Here is an 11,520-nt window from a genome sequence, read left to right on the forward strand (position 1 = left end):
AATGAAGAAGAAAATTCCATCACTTTCAGTCTTAGCAAAAAAACAAATGCTGGTTTACAGTTTGAATCAACAGTGTGACCAGTTCTTGCTGTATCCAACTGCCTTTTGGAGCTCCTCGTTACAACCAATAGTTGTCTTGAGCCTCATGGCTGCCAAGCAGCACCTCTTGTATTGTTAGTGTTGCAGCGTTCTCCCTTTGTCACTCTCTCTTTTGTCTTTTAATGTACTGTTTAAGTCGCTGGCTTTGGAACCAGTCAATGTCTTGGATCTGCCTACACCTTTGCAGCAGGGTTTCGTAATTCAGGAATCACACCAAAAATGGAAATTACATTAAATACTCCAATACACGCTGCTTTAAATAAGTCCAAATTTTCATAACAATAGATGAATAAAATTAAAATTTTATGTTATGTAAGAAAAGCTAGAAAAATTCTTAAAGGACTACAGGATTACAAATCACAATGTTATTTTAAAGTTGTAATGAGAATAAGTTGCACAGGAAGCTCTCCACAATTATTGTCACGAGAATGAAGTAACACGGTGTTAATGTTTCATGTATTCTGTGAATGGTGATAATAAACTGTACTGCTTTGACCTTATTAATGTTCTGTAATTTGACCTGCTGGCAATTTACATTTTTCTTTGGTTACAGCCATAGTAACCTGTGAAGAAGAGGTGGAACTGACAGTGAATCTAAACATAACTGAATACTGAAAAGGTCAGAAGTATCAAGAATGATAATTCTGGTACCTCCTTCTCATGATAAAGTTTGTAGTAGAAAGACACAACATAAATGTGCTGAAGTAACAAAGGTTGTTACAAAAATGTTTCTATATTTTTTCAGAAGAGTAAACAAAAGCACACTTTTTTTCTTGTGGCTCATTGAATACTCCAGTAATGCATATTTTTTTTACCCCTTTATAAGTGAATATATACAATGTTTCCCATTAATTTTCTTATTTTGCCCTAGAAACAGTTGCCTTTTATACTAAATGGCCCTCTGTTCGCTATTTAAAGATGAAGGAGCCTGAATTTTACACTCTGCAGAAGCTTCTTGAGTTCCACAGGCCAGGCATATTCCTGACAATTTATTTTGGCTCTGTAATTGAATAAATTTTCAAAATATTATAATCTGTAACCAGTGTGAAAGTTTTAGGTTTTTTCTCTGAAACAAAAACTTCAGGTTTTCCGGGAGTTTACGTAACAAAGTTGTGGCATTGACTGTAGAGGCTAAAGGTCTGATTGACATCTTAACAACACTCTTTGATTTCTACTTACTTGACTGAACACCGAATCAAGGGAGTACACCCACCACTCTGCGATGCTCAGCGCTGTCACTGATCAATTTATTCCTGCATTGCTGCAGAATGAAATAAGTAGTCCAACTTCCTATGACAGATACGCTTTGTTCTTGGGGTGTTTCTGTGATGTATGCTGTATGTTAATGCAGATAAAGAGTGCATAATACGTTTCTTATTTCCATGCACAAATGACTCAAGATACTATTTGAAATAAACATTGACCATTCTGTGGAAGGCAGAGAGTACCTTCATTTTTAGAAGTGTTTAATCAAATGTCTTGAAAAATACAAATATTCTGAGCTTAGGAGATGGTGTCAGAATGCTGTCTCATAGAAAGGATTCCAGTGCTTTGGTACTGATGACCACAAATTCGGTGGAGAAATAGTGGCAGATTTTTGCTGTAGAATGCACAACTTTTTAAGATTAGCCAAAATGCATTTTTAACGCAACTTTATGTAGTGTCATAAAAAGGCATTTTGAGACTTTATTTTGCACTTAGAAGTGTTGCTTTTCATGCTTTTGCCTTCACAACTCTACGTGCATCTTTTCTCAGTCTCATTTTATGCCCAAGCGTACCCCTAACCCACACGAAACAGCAGTTACGTCTTTTTTATTGTTATACATACTTCCCACCTAAATTCTGAATCTAACAACTGAGGCTACACAAAATGTCGTATGTGCCAAGGGAATTAACCCTACATCAACTTAACCTTTCCCACATGGCTGGTGCTATATCACCCCTAGTTTTGAGTCTTGGCAGTATGGAGGTGTCTCTCCTGGTATGAAGTTTACCACTAGCTCTGTGATCTCTCACACCCTGGAATGTAGAGCCTGAGTGTCATGTAAAATATGTGAGGAAGATCCATGTTGGAAAAGTAGAAGAAAGTTAATTGACTCGTAGAATATTTTAGCCAGAACAGTGTGCAATTCTCTTTCACTGAGTTATATGCTACTGTGATTACTCTGCTTTTGTCATGTGCTCTGTATTCCTTATAAAGTCTTAATTTGGAATAGTATTATGAGGTTTTAGTTATCTAAATATGTATTACAACAATATTCTAGGATGTCTTGCTTGGCAGCTACTGCTATTTTCTACAGTGTTCAAATGACAAATTAGATTACCACATAAATTATACCATTAGTTTGTTATTAGTTTGTAATTAAAAATGACTGAATATGTACATTACGAATTTTACAGATGGAAAAGAATAGACTCGGTGAGAGCCTCCTCTAGTCACATGGAAATGGCTTTTCAATAAAGCAGAAGAGCAACAGGGTTGATAAATGAATTTAATACAAACGTACATAGCTGTGATTGCGTGGTATTTGTTACAAACTGCCAAGCAGTTGTTGCAGCTTATAGCACACAGGAATACATTGGTGCTAATTCCAACATTTCACATAGTTGTAGTGCAAGATTGTGTATTTTTTTCTTGTACTCTTCAGAGAATACATTTGTAAATCAAACAGGAATGTTAGGTTTATGTCAAATATTACACACGGCGTGTTCCATAGGGAATTCCTACCTGACTTTGAAACTGAAGATATTAACTGCTGCTGCATTTTGGCATTAGTCTGGGTAAGTCTAAGCTCATCTGACACGTTTATTGATAAACCTCTTTATGTGAGTGCGATATAGGTCCTAAAAAGTGTCAAGAATGTGTTTAATGAAGGAGAGGATGGGAATTAAAGGGAATGTAGTAGATATTTAAAGCCCACCGGCATTCAGAAACCGGATACAGGTGGGGCATAAACTGCAGAAGTGGGTATGTGAGGAAATTGCTTATAAAGTCAAAATGGTTTTGCTACTACTGGATCAGAAAAGTTTGAACAGCAGCTTCTATAGATAAATGTAAATTCCAGGAATGTTCTTTGGTTTGGTACACATTATAAATATATTTAAGTAATCCAAGAAACACATTGTCTCTGTTTTTGTTTGACAGATGTCCTAGCAGGCAAGTGAGATGCTGAAGTACTAATAAATCTTCCTTTTATTTAACAAAAGGTCTTAGTGGGACCTTAAGGAAACTAAGGTGTCTTAAGGGAGACATTATCTTAAAGTGAATCCGAGTAAGGGAATTTTTCCTTGAGCTTTCAGTAGGCGATCAGACTTTTAAAGAATATACTATTTAAAAATTTGATTATGCACATATTGTGCAGAGGTTTTCAGAGATAAAAGTGTTAGATGTCCAACTGCCAGTTGGGAAGTTGCTTAACAGGCATTGAAAAACCTGTCAGATGGCAGTTTTTGTGATGTCGAATAATACGGTCAGATATACGGATTTGTTTTTCTTGTTCTCACCCACATTGACCAGCAGAAGCTGTTCTGAGTGACCACACTAGAAATTCTGTTTTTCAAAAGCATTTTTACTTGTCTGAAACACAAGGTTGACAAGCATAATGCTTTCTAGTGCAGGACATGCTTTGCAGCAGCCCTTCTGCTTCAGATTAGTTCACTCCAGCACCGGCGGTTCTTGAAGTGGTAGAGCTGCACCTGATCCCGGCTGCATCCCCAACCTGGGAGGAGGGAGGCCTTGGTGGTGTCCTCTTCTGTGGGAACCGATTCCTGCATGTCCGCCCCCGAGTCAAAAGAGATCTCGTACTGTTGCTAGTCTGTACCACATGTTTTTCTGGTGTTTGATGTGTTGTGCGAGCACTTGTTAGCATGTGTTGTAATTTGTGGGCTCTTCTATGTCAGAATATAAGCAAGCAGAGGCGTCCAGAGGAATCTCTTCAGATTATGGTGTTAGTGTTTCTCTGCTGAAAGTGACTCAGGCATTGCTGCCAACATCAAACTAAAATGGCAAAACCCATTATCATCGGTTCCTTCTTTTCAAACTTTACTTGGCAAACATCATATTAGTGTTATAAGAGTGGAAAACAAAGCTGGCTTTTCTGTGCAATAACACTGCACGAAAATTTGAGAGTTGCTTTCCTAGTGATGATGATTTGAACTTGTGGTAGTGCCAGATTCATTTCACACCCGTGCCGTTCACGTCTTTGACAAAAGAAGAGAATGATGGGTGAAATGAAGCCTCGGGCCAATTCTGTTAGCTGTTTGTATGGTAGGAGAGCATTTGTCGGTATGCAATACTTACCTTTTACTCTTTTATGTGTGTGAGCATTACACAGCTACTACAGGCATTGCTATAGTCATGTTATTTTGCCTTTGTTACCCAGCTGAAGTATAGCTCCTCGGTGTCTGAGCATCCTTCTGTTTTCACTTAATACGTTCTATCCTTTATATCTGCAATAGATACGGCGTTCAGGTTTGCTTTGGCTTTGGGTAGATATGCTGGAACAGATCTGAACGATGAGCATAGCCTGTTGAGGCTTAACCACAGCTGTTTAAACAGAAATATGTCTGTCTGCTACCAGAGCTCATTAATAAAACCCCCTAAGTACACAGTAGAAAACCTGTGAGATATCACACAGCTTCAGTGACATGGGCTTCCGCTTTCCCAAGGGTCAGACGTCATCTTAATATTTTAAACTTCAAAGTTTTATTAACTTTATTAGCTATTGACTTTGTTGGTAGAATGAAGTTCTCCTAGAGCAGAAGCAGGCTGGTTAGAAAGCTAATTTAATGCCTTATTTTAATATTCAATGGGGGAGCAAACCAGGCGTGGAGAAAGTGATACCTGACCCTAGTGGGGAAGAACTATTGTGTCCCAACAACCACCTGCCTGAATGAGCTGTTATATCTACATGGATGTCTTGTACTTTAGAAATGCTCGAGAACCCTCTATTAAATTTCAGTCATTATTTCAAAGTCAGAGAATAGGAGCCTATATTCACTGGGGGGGAGGCAGCGTTGAAATGCTTTTCAGCTTATTTGGCAAAGGAAACTACTTATGAATTCTCTATTGCAAGTACTGGGATAAAACACATTTTTGTTACATTTATTTAATCATATTCTGCTGGTATTATCAGACACAATTGTAGAATCATCAAAATACAACCTTGCAATATTCCAGTGAACTGTTTCCAGGAAGTTGTGTGTGTGTTTGGAAATATCCAAAGTAGAAAAAAAAAAAAATCTGAGAGAGTCAGTAGTAATTGCTTAATGCTGTAAGCTTTCAACAATGCAATTTATCATACTTCTGAAATAAATCTGATCAAAGGTCGTCATCTGGGCACCTCACTGAAATACCAGGAACTTATACGTGGCTGGCTTTTGCCATAAAAATATAAGATTGAATTTGAAGCTCAAACTGACCGCAAGGCTCATCTAGATTAAGGAGATGTCCTAAAGATTTTTTATTTTTTTTTAATGTCATTTATTGCATTTTATATTATTAGTATCACATGATTAGCGTTTATCCCATATGCATTTTCAGACTGGTGGAAAAGTTAACATAATACTAAAAATATAAGAAAGTCTTTTAAATACCGGTTTTGGTTGGGGGAGGGGAAGGGGGAGTCGTGTGGTAGTTTAAATGCGTATATTTTAGTTTTTAAAACTGAATGGGAATTTGAAGCTTGCGTCTTCCTGAAAATGAGAGTAAGATTACATATCACATAAATGCCTTGAAAATGTAATCGTAGTAGATTGAAAAAAGTAATTAGACCGAACTCTAGAAGACTTTGGGGTGGGATGAGAAGGAGTTGTGTTTAGAACCTCTTTGTGCCATTAGATATTAATTAATATAAAATTGTGTGTAAATGAAAAAAAGAATCATTTCAGAACAAGAATGAACTATGGCTTGTGTGGGATGTGATTGGAAAAGTATTAGCAAATCCACAGTACAAGGCACACTGGCGGCACTTGTTCCAGGCTGGTTCTTGAGAGCTGCGGACTCCTCCTTTTTGCTTTTGCTGTTGCCGGTGTTGGCAGCAGCCCTGCAGGAAGAGCTGCAGAGCAGGAGCTGCCACTGGCATTTAATTCCAGCACCACAGAATGAAGGGGTCTGAGCAGAGCTAAATGAGATGATGCATAAAAAGTGACAACAGCCAAACGCCCTGGTGTCACCTACTGCTTTTATTGTTGACAAATATAAACAAAACTGTGTTTTGTTTGGTTTGGTTTGGTTGTTTTTCTCTTGAACACTTTGTGATTGTTGTAACGACTGTGCGTTATCAAAGTTTGTCTAATGTTTCTGTGAAGACTTCTAGCTGAATGGAGAGAATTGATTCCCTTTTCGGGTTTGTGGCGTGGTTATTTCATTCTTAAGATGGGAAGTGTTACCAAAAATGAACTTTGCACTGATGCAGCATCATATCACAGCTACTTAGGATTCCATTAACATTATTCAATTTGTAAAGCTACTTTCTGTTCCCTTTAGTGAAAGGGAGAGCTTCTTCCTTCGACTTCGAAATAATTACTGGCATTTTTGAGTTGTTACCTATTTAAACTGTGGTTGTTATATTGTGAAAGCTTCTTTTTAATGTTAGAGCCTTTATTCCTTTAATGGCTGCATACTGGAATTTCATATCTGCTAGAGAAATTTGTTCCTAGTGGAAGTTAATGCTTCAGTCCGTACATTTCGTGGAATTGTGGCATTTCTCCACTTGAAAGGGTAAGGCCAAAATGATTCAGACAGCTTTAATTTAATTTTCAAAAAGTGATTTGGGACACGTTTGGTTTGCACGATGCGACCTAGTGCAGAACTCCTTGCCATTACATTGAACAAACTGGTTTCAGGATTGGTTTTCACAGTAGCTTTGTCAGTGCACCAGTACAGCTAACACAGCTGTATTGCTGTCCAGGATCTAGGAATGCATCTGTGAAAGTATCTGTAGGGCATCCAGACAAATACTGGCTAGATTTGATATTTTTAGCCTTAACGTGTAATCCAGATGTAATGTTCACTATGTAAGTATTTCTAAGGGAAAGTAAGTTTATGTCACTGTTGAAACTGAGAAGAAAATTAGGTGTGTCATAATAATGTATGAAGTAATGCCAAAATACAGCTAGAATCATAGAATCATAGAATGGTTTGGGTTGGAAGGGACATTAAAGCCCATCCAGTTCCACCCCCTGCCATGGGCAGATCCTCCCACTGGATCAGGGGCTCCAAGCCCCATCCAACCTTGAACACCTCCAGGGATGGGGCAGCCACCACTGCTCTGGGCAACCTGTTCCAGGGCCTCCCCACTCTCATGGGGAAGAAATTCCTCCTTATGTCCAGTCTAAATCTGTCCCTCTGCAGTTTATACCCATTGCCCCTCGTCCTATCACTACAAGCCTTTGTAGACAGTCCCTCTCCAGCTTTCTTGGAGCCCTTTCAGGTATGTGTACCATATGTATAGATACGTATGTATCTTTCAGTATTTACACACACATATATATATAAAATATACTTTAAAATTGTTACATTAGACATTTTCTCTTGCGTACAAGTTTTTACTTAAAACTTGCTCTGGATGTCACCGAGCAGCTCTAGGCTGCTAAAAGCCCTCACAGTTAGTGTGGGGAATAAATGAAAAAGAATTCTAGATTTTTGTTATAGAAGCATTTATGGGCTATTTTGCGATATACACTCCTGTGTGGGGCTGCAGACCTTCAACATCTGTTTTGTGTACCTCTCAGAAGAAAAATAGTGTAGCATAATGGAAAATTCATATGTTACTCAGGAAAAAGAAATCCAGTTTCTCAGGCTGACAGTTTCTTAAAGCTGTGAACATTGATGTTTTAATCTCATGCATCTGGATACTGCTTGATATTCATAACCAGTAGGTTTGATAAATTTTTAACAAGGAAGTTGAAGATGATGAGAAAACACAAGAGGAACTTTGCGTTTCTCACCTTATACTCAGGTTTCATTTTCACTTTTTGCACTAGGAATGTTCCTTGGAGGATGTCCAACTGGAGCATCTCTGGCCCTAGGTGGGCCTTAATCCATCAGAAAAAAATAAAACCAAAACCTGCGGGCTTTCCATAACCCCTGTTTTGGTAAAGGCAACAGTATTGGGGCCTGAGATTCAGAAGAGATCCATTCAAAACCAATATAAATACATGTTTTTACTTATAACCTATGAGATAATTCTTGTCTTCTTTGAGTAAGTAAAATAACAAGTAAATCAAGATGGGAATACAGTTTAAATATATGCATGTCCTAGTTGCATTATGGAAAGAACATCTTGTAAAATAGCTTAAAAGTGAAGGTCAATAAAAAATTAAACTGAGAGACCAGCTTGGAAACACAATTCAAATTATTTTAATTTGTAGCGTTGTAAATGTTCTATTTATAATTCAGAAATTCATCTTAATATGAGAATGGAGTTCCCAAGTTGGCTTTGAAGTGAAACCATTAGCTGTCTTTGTGCCATTGTTCCAGTTTTCTTTCTGTTGCATGAACCTATTTCAATTCGTATACATACATATAAGCTGTCACACGAGCACCACAGTTAAGAGTGTGCTGCACGTCTCAGCTGTGTGTGTGGCTTCTGACACTTACTTTTCATTAAGTATAAATTAGAAGTAGAGACTCTAGAATGACACCATAAGTGAATTGCTGAGGAGACAGAGACAGTGGTTATAACTCACGCAGGATTTACTGCACTAGGGAGAGGGAAGAAAGGGGAAGCGACAGAGTAGCCATCGTTAGTCTAGTAATATCTTGCATGTAGTGCGTTTGTAGAATTCTACTGTGACACCGCTAAAGTGACTGCACTCATTGTAATAATCAAATGTTTATGTAGCCTTATATAAGCAGATCTGAATTGTAGAATCATAGAATGGTTTGGGTTGGAAGGGATCTTAAAGATCATCCAGTCCCAGCCCCTGCCATGGGCAGGGACACCTCCCACTGGGTCAGGGGCTCAAAGCCCATCCAACCTTGAACACCTCCAGGGATGGGGCAGCCACCACTGCCCTGGGCAACCTGTTCCAGGGCCTCTCCGCTCTCAGGGTGAAGAAATTCCTCCTTATGTCTAGTCTAGACCTGCCCCTCTCCGGTTTATCCCCATTGCCCTTTGTCCTATTGCTACAAGCCTTAGTGAACAGTCCCTCCCCAAAGACCTCTTGAGTTGTGTTGCTGTCACATTTTCTCATTGTTAGGAACATCACTGAAATATGTGAAAACAGTGAAATATTTCTTATACGTGGGATTTTAGTTTAAATAGTACCATGCTGGTTTTAGCAGCTTAATTTCCCGTGGAAGACTTGTGCCAGGAAACTCATGATGTTTGGACATGGCAACATGTTGAATGTTTTTACAGATGCTTATGAAGACAGCTGGTGCCTCTAAATATTGCAGTTTAAAAGAACTAAGGCTGACATACAACAATTGACACATTTTTTCAATATTTTATTGCTATGCTTCAAACGATTAAAATCTTAATGTGGACTAGGGAATCTTAACTTACAGTATAAATATATAAATAATAACTTTCTAGGAATTTCTTTACTTATTTCATCCTTCCTAATCTCCTTTTTCTGGTATCAGCTGACTATTTTGATTTCTTTTGAGTAACTCTGTTAAAGATGGAATTATGTTTGATATGGCAATTTGAATATTATGTTCAAAAGCTCCCATCGGCTTCATTGGAAATAAATCTATAATTCTTAAAGTCAATACTATGCTGCTGTCTAGCTCTGATCAATTCCTGAATCAATGCAGTTGCTGATGGGAAATATTATATGTGGTAAGATAATATATTGAATAGACCAGAAAATACTATTCAGCATGGCAGAAAACCTACATTGAAAAATGAACTGAAAATAATTAAATACACAGAAATAGAATAATTCTCTCTTAGCAATACTATTCATTTAAGCTAATACCTTAAATGTAAAGTTTAAATTAGTTTCTATGGGGTATTATTATAATTTGTGGATGGGAGAAGGCAGTCTGTAAAAATACTAGTATTGATATTGCTGCTGGGGATAGTTTTAAAAATAGGATACAAAGCATTTTTCTGTCTCCTGAGAAATAGGATGGTGAAGGAAAAAAAAAAAATCACACAGTGAAATAAAAAATGAGAGAAAGCGAATACTAAGAATGGTATATGACTCAGTAACACTCCTGAATTGCTTTGTTGGCGAGCTAATGAAGCAGCGTGCCAAATTTCAATGCTGACATAAGTCAGCATATTGCCAGCTAGCATTTACAACAACACGGTTACAAGTCCAGGAAAGGAGGGCTGTTAACTAGTAAATATGTTTTGTTAAAGGGGAAGGATCAAGCACATTAGTTTCTGTTCTCTGTAAATACCAGGTTTCACAATTTCTGCTGCATAAGTTACGTTGGTTACGCTGTCTGCCAATAGTTTTCTTGATAAACGTATGCTATTCCAAAACTTACAAAACCGGAATTATTTCTGTTTTCTTATTTTAAATATTTCTGGTTTAAATTCTTAACGGTGCTGTTCAGTTTGTTCCATGTGCCACAATTACTTTGCTTTCCTCACAGATAACTCAGGTTTCTTTGTGCGGAAATTTGCATAGCCATTTAATATCATTATCCTAATGACCACATATGGTCATTGTTTCAGCTGCTAACTATTTTAAACAAGTAATGTACAAACATGTCATCAGAGTTAAAAAATACGCCTATTTTGAATATGGCTTATAGCCAAGTACTAGTTTTGCTAAGTTTTGCCATGTGTTGTTTGAGACGGCTTTTTGCTGTCAAGATTTCAGTCTTTTATATATATATATATATATGTTTTTAATCTGAACTGGTGAGTAAGTGTATAATAAGGATTTGATAGCTATGAATGATAGACAGAAGATCAGACATCAGACGTCTGACTTAATCCAATTTGAGAAGAAATTGAATGTTTTGCTGCATATCAGTCCTGGGGAGAACATAAATCCATGTTCTACTTTGATGCCAATGATACCACAGAGACAGTGAATGAGATGTTTCTGGTTTTGGTCTTCAGTGCTTCTTTGTGCTTCATTCAAAAGCACACAGGGCTTTTGAATTCCTCAGATTATCTTCTAAGGGGAAAAAAAGAGATGAAAAAGGGCATAGGTTTGACTAGTTTGTGTGTTAGTTCATCTGGCAACATCCATCTGGTCCAGTCTTTTGACTCATGAGGAGCTGGAAGTTCTCAGTTTCTTCGTGGCTTTAAAGATTCTACTGCCTGCCGTTTAAAAGAGGTTTAACGTGAGGAAGATAGAGACGAATGGTGCCTTCCTGGCTTCAAAAAGCAATGATAAGGATAAGGATTCACAAAAAGAAAAATCTGTTTTTGCCTTGATCACCAGGAGCTCTTCTACAGTGCTTAGTTTTGATGAAGGAAATGAATGTTGGCACCTCTTAAACCA

This window comes from Cuculus canorus, chromosome W (assembly GCF_017976375.1).
Source record: "Cuculus canorus isolate bCucCan1 chromosome W, bCucCan1.pri, whole genome shotgun sequence".
NCBI lineage: Eukaryota > Metazoa > Chordata > Aves > Cuculiformes > Cuculidae > Cuculus > Cuculus canorus.